A 14,048-nucleotide genomic window follows, 5' to 3' on the forward strand; every position below is an offset into this window, starting at 1 on the left:
GAGTAATGATCCCAGTGGTTGGAGGAGGTTAATCCTGATTTGCGATCTGCAGACTTTGTCCCAGTTGTATCAAAAGTTGTTAGGCCCTTTAATCTAAATCTGTTGTGATTGCCCCTCCTACCCCACATTCCTGGTGAATGCTTATGCCCGAAACATTCACTCTCCTGCTCCTCGGATGCTGCCTGACCGGCTGTGCTTTTCCAGCACCACACTTTTCGATTTTGACTTCCAGCATCTGTAGTCCTCACTTTCTCCCAGTCACTGGACTGTCTGTGTGGAGTTTGCACATTCTCCCCATGCCTGTGTGGGTTTCCACCCACAGTCCAAAGATGTGTAGGCTAGGTGTGTTAGCCATCGGAAATACAGAGTAGGGGGGTGAGTCTGGGTGGGATGCTGTTCAGAGGGTCAATGCGGACTTGATGGACTGAATGGCCTGCTTCCACACTGTAGGGACTCTACAAGTGAGAGCTGGCCTGATAGACAAGGATCGAATCTCAATTTGGAGGGGAGAGATCTTAATAGACAGGTTTTCATGGCATCAGACATGTAAAAATAGTAGCCAGGACTCTGATGTGGAAGCCCTGCCCTCAATTCCACAGATCCAGTATTTGTTAGTGGAGGAAAGGGGATGGAGTGTGTTTCCAGAAGATGGGAAACCCAAACTCAGCCGGTCGATTCATCTCAGTACTGAGTTCATTTAGGCCTTTAATAGTGCCTTAACCTACAGCGTGGGAGCCACACATTGATGGTCTGAATGTAGAGTCTGATGAAGAGTCATCTAGACTGAAAGTGTTAATTTGCTCTCTCTCCATGGATGCTATCTGACCTGCTGTGATCTCCAGTATTTGTTGTTTTCAGTACAGATTCCAGCATTTGCAGTAATTTGTTCCTATGTAATCTTAACTATCAACATCCTTTCTTCACCAGCACTCTAACAGTCCCACCCACACCCAACTATTTCATAAAGGATGCCCACTCCACATTTCACTTAGTTCTGATGAAGTGTCATTTAGAGTCAAAACATTAGCTTGATTTCTCTCCATGGATGACCTACTGTGATCTCCAGCATTTGTCGTTTTCAGTAGCTATCTTTGATGTAGGGTCTGAATATAACTTTGATTTATAAGAGATCTGAAAAGAATTACAAAATTTGAATGGGTTTAATAAACAAACATTTTTCATGATCAAGTGTGTTGCAGTGAAAGCTGTCTCAAATTGTTATAAGTTCATTTCTTATCAATTTGACAGGACTCCTGCGGTCTACTATAGTGGATACTGAGGGAATGACTGTGAAGTTGGTATGGGTGTATGAGGGGGATATGAAGGTGAGTTGAGTCATGAGTCGGCATGGAGTAGGAGGGGCAATCACAGCAGATTTAGGTTAAAGGGCCGAACAATGTTTGATACAACTGGGACAAAGTCTGAGAGAACTGGGTCACATTTTCAACCCAGCCTGCCTTAGCACTCGCCCACTTCCAAGGCCTCTAGAGTCGGGTGGGTTTGATGTGAGCCCATACATATACCCATCCACCAGACAGAAAAATCGTCCATTTTGAGTATTTTTTTAAAATTGAGATGGATCCACTGAGTCAGAAATTTTTTTGTCTCAAGCTACCCACCTTTGTAACCAAGGTTTAAGTCTGGGTCTCAGACATGGGAGAGATAGAGAGACTGAATCTCAGTCCAGGCAGCCAGGTGAAGTGGGAAGTCAGATTGTGGGGTCTGGATGGTGGGGCCCATGAGTTTTTTTAACGTGGGGCCAGCAGGAGTATTCCCCATGCAGGTCGCCAATCGGGATTAACATCTTATAACCACTGGGATCAGAACTTAAGGAATTTCAACCTCTAACATTCCTCTCATCCTTGCTGTTAGAAAGATCCCTTCAATGTTTCTGACTATTGTTTAGATGGTTGTTTAGAAAATAAGAACTTAAGAACTAGGTGCAAGAGTAGGTTATTCAGGCCCTCCAGCTTGCTCCACCATTTAACATGATCATGACTAATCCCATCTCGGCCTCAAATCCTCTTTTCTCCCCGCTCTCTATAAGCCTTCAGCCCATTGCTAATTAAAAATCTATCTCGTCTTTAAATTTACCCAATATCTCAGCATCTGCCTCACTCTGGGGTAGTGAATTCCACACATTCACAATCCTTTGAGAGAAATCATTTCTCCCCTTCTTGGTTTTAAATCTGCTACCCCTTAGCCTAAAACTATGACCTCTAGTTCTAGATTGGCACACATGAAGAAAGATCCCATCTCCATCTACGTTGTCAATCCTTGTCAGTGTCTTAAATACCTCAATTAGATCTCCTTTCGTTCTTCTAAACTCCAGAAAATATAGGACTAAACTACTCAAACTCTCTTCATAAGACAAACCCCTTGCCTCCTCTGGAACCTCCTATGAACTATCTCCAATACGGCTACACCCTTCCTCAAGAACATCAAAATTATATCCGGTACTCTGGTTGCAGTATCAGTAAGGCTTTGAACAGTTGCAGCAATACTTCCCTACTTCCTCTAGCAATAAATGCCAAAATTGGTTTTCTCATAAATAAAGCACAGTAGTATTCCTTAAAACTTGCAGTTCAAATTCAGGTGATTTTATTTAAATATTTTATTTAAATATTACTGATGGTTCTTAGCTCTGAGAACGGCTAGATATCTAATCTGCTATGAAAAGTCTAACGACCGTTCTGCTAGTCGGAGCAAGATATTCAGATTGATGTGACACACACTTCTGGAAAACAATTCTCACATCTGTATTTTTGTTTTTAAACCAATGTATTGACGGGGATTTTTTTCTTGCAAGTGCAGTGAAATCAGTGGCTTTTGGTGGTGAAAAATGGTAATTTGTGTAACCATAGAAACGTGGACCTCTTTAGATTGTGTTGGAAAAGGTCATGCTGAACTGCAGTTTATTCATATAAATTGTTGCATGCCGTTCCATTCAGCTTTGAGCAAGTGTAAGCTGACACCTGAGGACTGAATTTGCACGTGCAACGTTGGTAGTGGGTGAAACAGACTGGTTATTATTAACTGCAGATGGACGCTCATCCATTTACAAGTAGCTATGCTTATACTAGTGCTCATTTCCTGCCTCATTAGAGGGCTAAAAGGCTTGATGACATCTGTTTCTAGCATTGTTAACTGTTACAAAAAGTTTCTAAACTGTATGTTGAACCTCTGAGTACACACAAGGAAGTCATTCAGAATTGTTCAATAAACAAGTTGTTGGTAGTAGCAGATGAAGTACAGAACATTTGTAAAAGATTCGTATTGGGAGTATTGGTCTTGACAAGTAAAAGATTTATTTTCTAATAAATGATAGTGTTATAATGTGGCAACAGTAAAGCAGCAATGAGCCAGTCTGTATCGATGGCTGGTTCTGAACAGAAAGGCTGCAATCTGAAGAAGGCAGTTTGACGACAACAAAGCCTATAAAAATAAAAGTTCAAGTGGTTTTATAGGCCTTATTGGACTTCAGGTTGAAAGAGATTTGATTTTTATTCGAGGGAGTTTAGGACATACATTTAATTTGCTAAACTCTTGTTACCCAAGGCAAAACATCATGTTTTCTAAAACTATATAGTGCATAAAACTGGTTTGTGGTGGCTTATTATCTCTGTCCTTCCCCAAGCCTCAAGACAGGTGCTGCTTTATTAATCTGCATACTCTTAACTTTGTGCAGAATTAAACAACAATTTTCATTTATGAAGCCACTTTAACATTGCAAAAATATCCCAAAGCAGCAGAGACCAGACAGTGATTAACAATTGCAAGTAAGATTGCATTCACCATAAATTTCTAACTTACTCAAAAATGAATTGCAATTCAAATAGACTGTGGTGGACATAAGGGAGAAGTAGAATTTTCATAGTCATAGAGTCATAGAGATGTTCAGCACAGAAACAGATCCTTCAGTCCAACTTGTCCGTGCCGACCAGATATCCTAATCTAATCTAGTCCCATTTGCCAGCATTTGGCCCATATCCCTCTAAACCCTTACAATTCATATACCTATCCTGATGCCTTTTAAATGTTGTAGTTGTACCAGCCTCCACCACTTCCTCGGGCCGCTCATTTCATACGCGTACCATCCTCTGTGTGAACAAGTTGCTCCTCTAATCCCTTTTAAGTCTTTCGCCTCTCACCTAAAACCTATCATAGATGCCCTGCAGTGTGGAAGCAGACCATTCAGCCCGTTGAGACCCTCTGAAGGGCATAAATTACTAATATTCACTTTTAGATGCACATATCAACAAAACTGCAAATGTTTCAGAAAAAGAAAAAAAGAAAACAAAGTCCAGTACAGCGCAAGAATGGCTCCTTTGTCCCACCAAGACTGCAGACACCTGATAACTTTTCTAAACTTAAAAACCTTTTGCCTCTACAGGGTCTGTATGTGTTCCCTACCTATTTATATATTATATGCCTATAGGGCAGGCCATAGGTTCCCTGCATTATGGAATTCAGCCCATCAGGTTCACATCAACCCTCTGAAGAGCATCTCACTCAGACCTACCCCTCCACCCCATCCCTGTAACCATGCATTTCCCATGGCTAATCCACCTAACCTACACACCCCTGGACACTATGGGCAATTCCCCATGGCCAATCCACCTAACCTGCACCTCTTTGGATGGGAGGAAATCGGAGCACCCGGAGGAAACCCATGCACACACGAATATACAAACTCCATAGAGACAGTCACCTGAGGGTGGAAATGAACCCGGGTCCATGGTGCTGTGAGGCAGCAGTGCTAACCACTGAGCCACCGAGCTGCCTGCACATAGAGGCCATTCAGCCTTCTTGACCATCTTATCCACTTGTGTTGCCACTTTTAAGGAACTGTGGACCTATATGCCTGGATCCCTCTGTATGTTGATGCTACTGAGAATTCTGACACTTACTGTGTAAGTTCCCTCTTGCGTTAGACCCTCCAAAGGTTTGTGAATAAATGCTCTCCTCTGATGATAGAGAATACAAAGATTTCACCCAAGGCCTCAGCAATTTCCTCATCTGCCTCTCTCAGCATTCTGAGATAGATCCCATCAGGTCCTATGAACTTGTCTATGTTATTGCTTTTTAAAACACCTAATGCCTCATTTTTTATATTGACATTCCCTAGAACATCAACATATCCCTCACTCACCATCCACCATGTCCCTCTCCTTAATGAATACCAATACAAAGGACCTCACTCACTGCCTCCAGCTCCTTACTTTGTTCTTGATTGGATCTTTCTTTTCTCTAGTTACTGTCTTGTTCCTTATATACATATGAAACATCTTGGTATTTTCCTTAATCCTATTTCCCAGATATTTCATGGCTATCTTTGTATTCTTTGAGGGTTCTGTCTGCCTTCATTTTCCTCAACCTTACATATGCTTCCATTTTCTTTTTCACTAAGTTTTCAATTTCTCTTGTCATGCAAGGTTCCCTAATCTTGCCATGTTGATTTTAAAAGTCAAGTTAAGGAAACACATGATCAGCACAAGTGAAATACAAAGCTCTGGACCTTACAGTAATAAAGGTAATGAAACATTTAGTGTTTGTCATCGCTTCTTCTCTGAAAGAGACAGCAATTTTTGGAGTTTGTATAAATGCAGTTAAAATGGAAATGATTTACACATTTTCCATATTCTGTGCTATTGAGGATCTGTCTAAACGGTAATCAATTAGATATTTTAAAGTTTTTAAACTATTATTATGGCTTCTACCTTGATCCTGTGCCCAATCATTTATTTAGCTGTCTGTAAAATTTAAGTCAAAGTTAAAGATCATGAGTATATTTTATTTTCTAGTTTCTGTGAGGAAATACTTCAGCATTGTACACTGTTGACTCTGCTTGATGACTTCACTGTTGCTGACGCCAAGAGATCCATTTGATGTGGTCCAGACTCAAACTGAGTTTGTAAAAGAGGAATTAGAGATTTCTAGTTTTTGTGGGAGGCTTTCTTCAAGGTCAGGGGCAGGGAATGTTGACTCACTATTGGTCACGGAATCTGGACAATTAAATTGGAATATATTGGGAGAATAGAATTAATGTGACATTTAAAGGCATAGTGCATGATAGTTTGGAAAGTTCAGGAAGATAGTGTGAGAAAATACTTTAGAACTCACAAACAGATATCATTTGCTGAAATTGACACTTTGATTTCTGGTAAGATTCTGTGCTATGTGACTTATTATCTTAAGCAAGCTTTCTTATGCTTCTGGTTGTTCCTTGAAGCAAGCAACAAACTTGCTAAGGAGCTCAGCCAATGGCAAGAACCAAAGTGTGGAGTTGTTTTATGTGGGGAGGCTGCAACTATCAGATGTGGCAATCTGGCTGACCAGAAGACTGCCGTAGGCATATTGAATAGCTTTGCAGTTTGATAATCAACCTCTTTGACTATACACCACCTGAACCAAGAAATTCTCACTCAGAGTTTGGGATGATATTCAAGCTGTCATGAGCCTTCGCTAATTCAAGACAAAGTTTGAATCCTCCGGGTGCTCCGGTTTCCTCCCACTGTCCAAAGATGTGCAGGTAAGGTGAATTGGTCGTGCTAAATTGCCCGTAGTGTTAGGCAAGGGGTAAATGTAGGGGTACGGGTGATTTGCACTTTGGCAGGTCGGTGTGGACTTGTTGGGCCGAAGGGCCTGTTTCCACAATGTAAAGTAATCTAATCTAATCTAATCTAAAATTAACAGCGAGTTTGCATTTTAGAGTTTTCACAGCAGTTCAAAATACTTACCACTGAGTGGTGCTGTACCAGAAAGTTTGCGAGAGCATGGCAGACATCTTGGGAAAAGTGCATTTAAGATCCCTTTACTTTGTCCATTTGCCCAAGAAAAATAATGCATGAGTTCCACTATCATTTTACTTTTCTGATCCATATAGATGATCAACATTGCTGTGTGCTGAAGCAGCACAGTCATCCTGCTGAGCTTGTCTGTACAGACCATTGAGTGTAGGAATTGTTCCACGATGCAGAGGTTGTCCAGGGCATTGGTGAGGACTCTTCTGGAGTATTGTATACAGTTCTGGTCACCCTGTGATAGGAAAGATATTATTAAATTGGAGTGGGTTCAGAAATGATTTAGAGTCATAGAGATGTACAGCATGGAAACAGACGCTTCGGTCCAACTCGTCCATGCCAACCAGATATCCTAACCTAATCTAGTCCCATTTACCATCACTATTCCTATTCATATACCCATCCAGATGTCCTTTAAATGCTGTATTTGTACCAGCCTCCACCACTTCCTCTGGCAGCTCATTCCATACCCATACCACCCTCTGTGTGAAAAAGTTGCCTTTTAGGTCCCTTTTATACCTTTCCCCTTTCACCCTGAACCTATGCCCTCTAGTTCTGAACTCCCCCCCCCCCCAAGGGAAAAAGCCTTGTGTATTTACCCTAACCATATCTGTCAAGATTTTATAAACCTCTATAAGGTCACCCGTCAGCCTCCGACCCTCCAGGGAAAACAGCTCCAGCCTGTTCAGCCTCTCCATAGAACTCAAATCCTCCAACCCTGACAACATCCTTGTAAATCTTTTCTGCACCCTTTCAAGTTTCACAACACCCTTCCGATGGGAAGGAGACCATAATTGCGCACAATATCAGGATGTTGCCAGAACTGTAAGGTGTGAGTTATAAGGAGAGGCTGGATAGGCTGTACTTTTTTCAGGTTGAGGGTGACCTTACAGAGGTTTACCAATTTATGAGGGGCATAGATAAGGTGAATTGCAAAGATCTTTTCCCTGGGGTAGGGAAAAGGTGAGAAGGGAAAGATTTAAAAGGGACCTGAGGGGCAACTTCTTCACACAGTGGGTGGTTCCTATTTGGACTGAACTCCTAGAGGAAGTGGTGGATGCAAGTATAGTTACAACATTTAAAAGATGTTTGTACAAGTACGTGAATAGGAAAGATTTAGAGGGATGTGGGCCAAACATAGGCAAATGGGACTAGCTTCGTTTGGGAAACTTGATCGGCACAAACAAAGGGTCTGTTTCTGTGCTATAGGACTCTGACTCTCTGAGCTTTATACACTCAGGTTCTAGATTAGAGTGGTGCTGGAAAAGCACAGCAGTTCAGGCAGCATCCGAGGAGCAGGAAAATTGACGTTTTGGGCAAAAGCCCTTGTTTATACACTCAGTCCAGCCAGCTGTGCAAACCAGGTCCCCATTTTCCTGATCGTACTTTTGAATCTCAGCCAAATAAATCCCTCAAGTTTTGACTCAACAGCTTTTGTGTAATTTTTCAGTTCCTGTAATTTAAGCCCTGGGATATTCCAACATGAGCAAATCTTCCACTATATCCCTTTTCTGAATTGTCATGGGCTTCCTTCCTATCAACATCATCCTGTGGTTTCCCATAATCCATACACAATGACAGTTTGCTTGTACTTCTCCTGGGATTTGTGATGTATTGGTTGTCACACAGCCTAGATTTTTATCCAGCAGTTCACACAGCTCTTCAGATGGAATTTTTGCTGCTTGTCACTGAGGTAGCATGAGTTAATTTTATCCTTCGTTTGAGGGAGAGAGGAGTGGATCCAAGATTTGTATCTTAAATTTAAATAAAGGTAATTTTGAGGGTATGAAAGCAAAGTGAGCTAAAGTGAACTGGATTAGATTAAGGCCAATCAAGAGGAAGTGGCAGATGTTTAAGAAGATGTTTCAGAATACAGAATAAATACATCCACTGAGAGAGAGAAAATCTTAAAGTGAGAACTGGCCATTTGTGGTCAGCTAAAAAAGTTAAACACAGTACAAGAAGAAGCAAAAAATTGCATAAGGATGGCTGGACAGTACATAACAAATAGCAAAGAGGGACTAAAAAATTAATAAGGAGGGAAAAATTTGAGTTTGAAAAATTTAAGTCTTCAGATCTGAAAAAGAGTCATACTAGACTTGAAATATTAACTCTGCTTCTCTCCCCACAGATATTGCCAGACCTGCTGAGTTTCTCCAGCACTTTCTGTTTTTATTTTGGTGAGATTATGATTTGCTGCTATGAAATCAAGCAGCCCCATTCCGGTAACAACAGCAAATACAGCTTCTATGTTCTTTGCCTTTCCTGTAGTGCAGTGCAAGTTAACAGTTTGAAAATTTTACATTTTCACATTCCAGAATGAGAACATTGTATGTTCTGCTAACTGTCAGAGATAGAGTAGCAGTAAATGAGACAGGATCAAACCACTGACTCAGATTGCAATTCTAATCCACCACTGGTATCATCTGGTGGCATGTCCTCATTTGTCAACCTGGAAGAAAGAGCACTTGTCATTCCATCTACCAGAGTCTCCAGGGTCCCTGACAGAGAAAAAAGGTGTCAGCTTCCCTTTCTGGGCCGCTTGCATAGATCAAATAGTGCAGGAGCAGTGTGTAAAGGGCAGATTCTGGCTCACAGCATTTGAAGTTGTGTGTGGCGAGGATTTAAATACAGCATGAAGAAGGGCAAGTCCTGGCACAGATAAATATTTCTAACTCGGCTGCTGGACAATTGATCAGGGAGGGCACTGTGGAACACAGACACATAATTAATGAGTTAGCAGTCAAGTGAAAAACTGCCACGACCCATGGAGGGAACATAGGAACAGAAATAGGCCATTTGGCCTGTCAAGCCTGTCCTGCAGTTCAATGAGATCATGGCTGATCTGTGGCCTAACTCCGCAAATCTGCCTCTGGCCCATATCCCTTAATATCTTTGCTTAACAAAATCTCAGATTAAAAATTAACAACTTATCCTGCATGTACTGCGATTTGTGAACATCTACTACACTTTGTGTGTAGAAGTGCTTTCTAACATTTCTCCTGAACAGTCTGGCCATAATTCTCAGACTATGCCCGCTAGTTCTCAAATCCTCAACCAATCGAAACAGTTTATCTTTACCTACCCTGCCTTCTCTGGTTAATATCTTGAAGACTGATCAGATCACCCATTCTACATTTTGGGGAAAACAGGTGTAGTGTGTACAATCTCTCCTCATAACGCAATCCCATGATGCTCTCCAAAAGTAATACAGATAAAAATTGGAAATATTCAGCCCTACTTCTCTATTAGTATGACAGTCTCACTAATTGCATGCACATACGTTAATTATTTTGTAATTGATATTCTACAATGCAATTTTACACTTGGCGCCCACCATAAATATTTTCCCGAAACAGCAGCAAGGTGAGCAAACATTCCAAAATGTACATTGTAGTGTACGATTTACATCACTCAGATTTGCAGTAACATGTCTGGACATAATAAGATAAGAATGTCTCATCACTGACTGTGAACTTTAGCAGCTACATTTTCACTCACCTGTGCTTCAGGCTCAAGTCATCTATGTAATTTACATTATTGTTTAAACACATGGAATATTTTACTGTAGGTGGTGTTTTTTGCTTATTGTCTGTGCTAAAGTCTGGAAATTATCAGTCACAATCATAGGATATTGAATCACAGAAGTTACAGTACAGACGGAGACCATTTGAACTTTCATATCTGTACTGGCTCCTGAAAGAGTCTCCAGCCCTATCTTTGTACCCTTAAAAATTAATCCTTTTCAAATATATATCCAGCTCTCTTTTTGAAACTGTCTATGGAATCCTCTACCACTCTCCCAGGCAGCATATTCCAAATCCTATCATCTCTCCTCATCACACTCCTAGCTCTGTTGTTGACAACCTTGAAATTGTGACCCCTAGTTACTGACATAATATATTTGCTATCTTCAGGATTCCATGTTTTTTCAGATGGCCAGAACACATATTTCCAGAGATGTTCGTGTACTCTATCCTTGGTGCGAATCTTGAAAGTGCTACACCATTTTGAGAGCAATTCACAGCTAACTAAATATCTGCCATGGTGGACAATGAGCACTTATTCTGAGGATAATCAGGATAATCAACATGGCTTTGTTAAGGGAAGGTCATGTCTTATGAACTTAATTCCATTTTCTGAGGAAGTAACAAGAATTGCTAAGGGGGCTGCAGTGGATGTTGTCTACATGGAGTTTACTAAGATATTTAATAATGTCACACATGGCAGACTGGTCAGATAAATTAAAGACCAATGGGTAAAGGGAAATGTAGTGAGTCAGATGCAAAATTGGCTCAATGAAAGAAAACAAAGGGTAGTAGCAGACAAACAAAGCTGTTCATAGGGTGCCAGATAAAACTTTATGTCATTTACCGCTATCCTGCTGTGTTCTGCATCGTAGTCATTGGCTTCTCAGAGCTATAACTGCATCTCAACTTCCCTCAGGATAGAAGACAAAGGAGAAGTGGAAAGTACTCGTGCTGCTGCATCCTGGACGTCATCGTCTTTACCTTGAGATTCAATTTCCCCCGCAGCAACAAGTTGTTGTAGATCATTCTCCACTTCTTCAAATCCAACTTGCTTTGCAAAGGCGACACAATGTTCTTTGATTCATGGAAGCTGCTCTCATGGTTCAACACCTTTAAAATCATGAAGAAAATCTGGGAGAAGCTTCTACCAAACTGCATGCAAGCAGTCCTTACAGACATCACCCCAGGCCTCCACAATGATGTCATTAGCATTCTTAATGTTAAAGCTTTTCTAATATTGAAAAACACTGTCCTTACTATCTCCCTCAGTAGCTGCAATCAACTTCCTGAATGTACGCCTTAAATAATAAACTTTAAAAGCTGCTAATGCACTCTGGTCCATGGGTTGAATGAGAGAGGTTCTGTTCGGAGGTAGAAATAGCACTTTCATGTTTTCGGAAAGCTCACCAATGGCAGGAAGATGGCTTGCTGCATTGTCTAGAATGAGGAGAATCTTGAAATCCAAATTTTTTCACCTGCAATAATTTCCAAAAACGTCCTCGAAAAAAAATCAACAATAAGGTCAGGAAAAATTTACCCCGTCATCCAACCTGTTTTGTTTGACCTGATGTAAACACCTAGAGTGGACTTAAGGTAATTAATGATGGAATTGTGTAATAGCCAATGGGAGTTCATGTTTTGAGAAAAACCGTTCCCCAATTCACCAATCGTGTTACAGCCAAATTGCATTGACAAATTGCGCGTTATTGGAGATCGCCCTGTAATTGCTGTCAAGTGTGTACATTTACTAGAATGTTGTCCGCATGAACATTGAAGTTATGAGGAAAGATTGATTTGATTTGATTTATTATTGCCATATGTACCAAGTATAACTTTGCGTGATATCCAGAGAAATCATACCTTATATAAGTACAACAGGGTAATAGAATAGAATGCAGAATATAACGTTACAGCTACAGAGAAGGTGCAAAGAAGGATCAACTTTAATATGGGAGGCCTGTTCAAAAGTCTGATAACAGTGAGGAAGAAGCTGTTCTTGAATCTGTTGTATGTGGTTTCAAACTTTTATTCCTTCTGCTGGCTGGGAGTGGGTGGAAGACAGTATAACCAGGATGGGAGGGGACTTTGATTGTGTTCACTGCTTTCCCAAGGCAGCAGGAAGTGTAGATGGAGTCATTGGAAGGCTGGCTGGTTTGCGGGATGGATTGGGCTACATTCACAGTTCTGTGTAGTTTAATGATGGATGTCAGATCCACCAGGCCGTAGTCATTAAGGCATTTCTTTTTAAGGCCTGAATTTTCTTTGACACCAGGATGATAGTGACCTTCTTGAAACCATCAGTGTAAAGAGAGGTTAAAGATTTCAGCACATACTGTCCCCCCCCCAGCTGGTCTGCTCAGGATCTGAATGCATGGCTGGGAACTCCATCCGGGCCAGTCACTTTCTGTGGGTTCCCCCTGAAGAAGGCCAATCTGATGCCCGTGGTGGGGACTGTGGGTACAGGTGCCCCTGAGAGTGTTGGGGCAGGTGATATCACTTCACTGACCATCTGTTCAAAATGAGCATAAATTGCATTGAGCTCATTGAGGAGGGATGCCTGTTGTCAGCAATTCTACTCAACTACGCCTTTATAGTCTGTGAGTTAGGATTTTTTTCCCTGGAATAGGCTGAAGGATAGCTGACTCAAAGTGTACAAACTAATGAGGGGCTTGAAAACAGTGTAAAGGGAAGATCTGTTCTCTCATGGAGAGGTCAGTCATCATGAGGCACAGACTTAATCATCGAATTTTAAAGAGTGATGATAAAATTTTTTTTTCATGCAGAAGTCCGTGAATGTCTGGACTTTGCTGCTTATTTCTCTGGTTGAGGGGGAACCCCCCCATTTATTTAAAAGGATTCTGGACCTGCACCTGAAGCACTGTAACTTGTCAGGCTACAGACTCCATGTAGGAAAATGGGATTCAAATAGTTTATTTAGCCAGCATAGATGTGATGTGCTGAATGGTCTCTTTCTATACTGTAACGTTTCTATGGTTCTATTGCCAACTTTGCAAATGTAGTAAATAGTGCATTTCAGCCAATACTTGAGTCAAGTGTTGAACTCTTTAGATTAGAGTATTCTATTCAGCTGAGTCAGGATGCATGAGACTAAACCAGCAGTCCTTAAAGGGATTACTGGAATTAGTCACTGAAAAGTATATGTTTTTAAATATATATGTAGAGTGGGGTGAACCAGAAGCCTGTAAGACCCAATATCTGGTGTGACTTGAGTCTCCTCGTAGAAGGATTCTTGACTGCATCCAGTTTGTTGCGCCCTGCCAATAAAAACCACTCTTTAGGTCAGCTGTTAGGGAATGACGAGGATAGATGCTGTAAAAATGTTCACAGTTTTCACACCTTCACAAATGTCCCTTTGCTATTTTTTTTGATTGACTGTGTTTAACCAATACTAAAATGCAGAATGCTTTAGATTAATAGTGTGATAAGCTCTGTAAAACTGCTGCATCGTTCACTTAGAGTGCCGGAATTATAGGTGATTTTTTTTTATTGTAATAATTACAACTGAAATGCTTTTTGAGCCTCAGCATTCTGTATTTTTCTGATTGACATGATAAAAAAATTTAGAGCAAAGAGTGGGCTGGGATGTAAGGTTGAACTACACTATTGTCGAGAATTTGTTTTTACGACATACATTTTCTGGTCAAAGAAGGTGTGCAGGGTCAGCAATGCAGAGAGTTCAGCATCATGCTGAGTT

General features: G+C 41.0%; 1 protein-coding gene across 3 annotated transcripts in view; it reads left to right on the top strand.

Moving 5' to 3' along the window:
• The window catches only part of sulf1 (sulfatase 1), a 388,338-nt gene that overhangs the window by 107,286 nt on the left and 267,004 nt on the right, over positions 1 to 14,048 (top strand). The gene's annotated exons all lie outside the window — the stretch shown is intronic.

Source organism: Chiloscyllium plagiosum, unplaced genomic scaffold (genome assembly GCF_037043375.1).
Source record: "Chiloscyllium plagiosum isolate Xiang-an unplaced genomic scaffold, Cpla_swu_hap1 HiC_scaffold_4, whole genome shotgun sequence".
Taxonomy (NCBI): Eukaryota; Metazoa; Chordata; class Chondrichthyes; order Orectolobiformes; family Hemiscylliidae; genus Chiloscyllium; species Chiloscyllium plagiosum.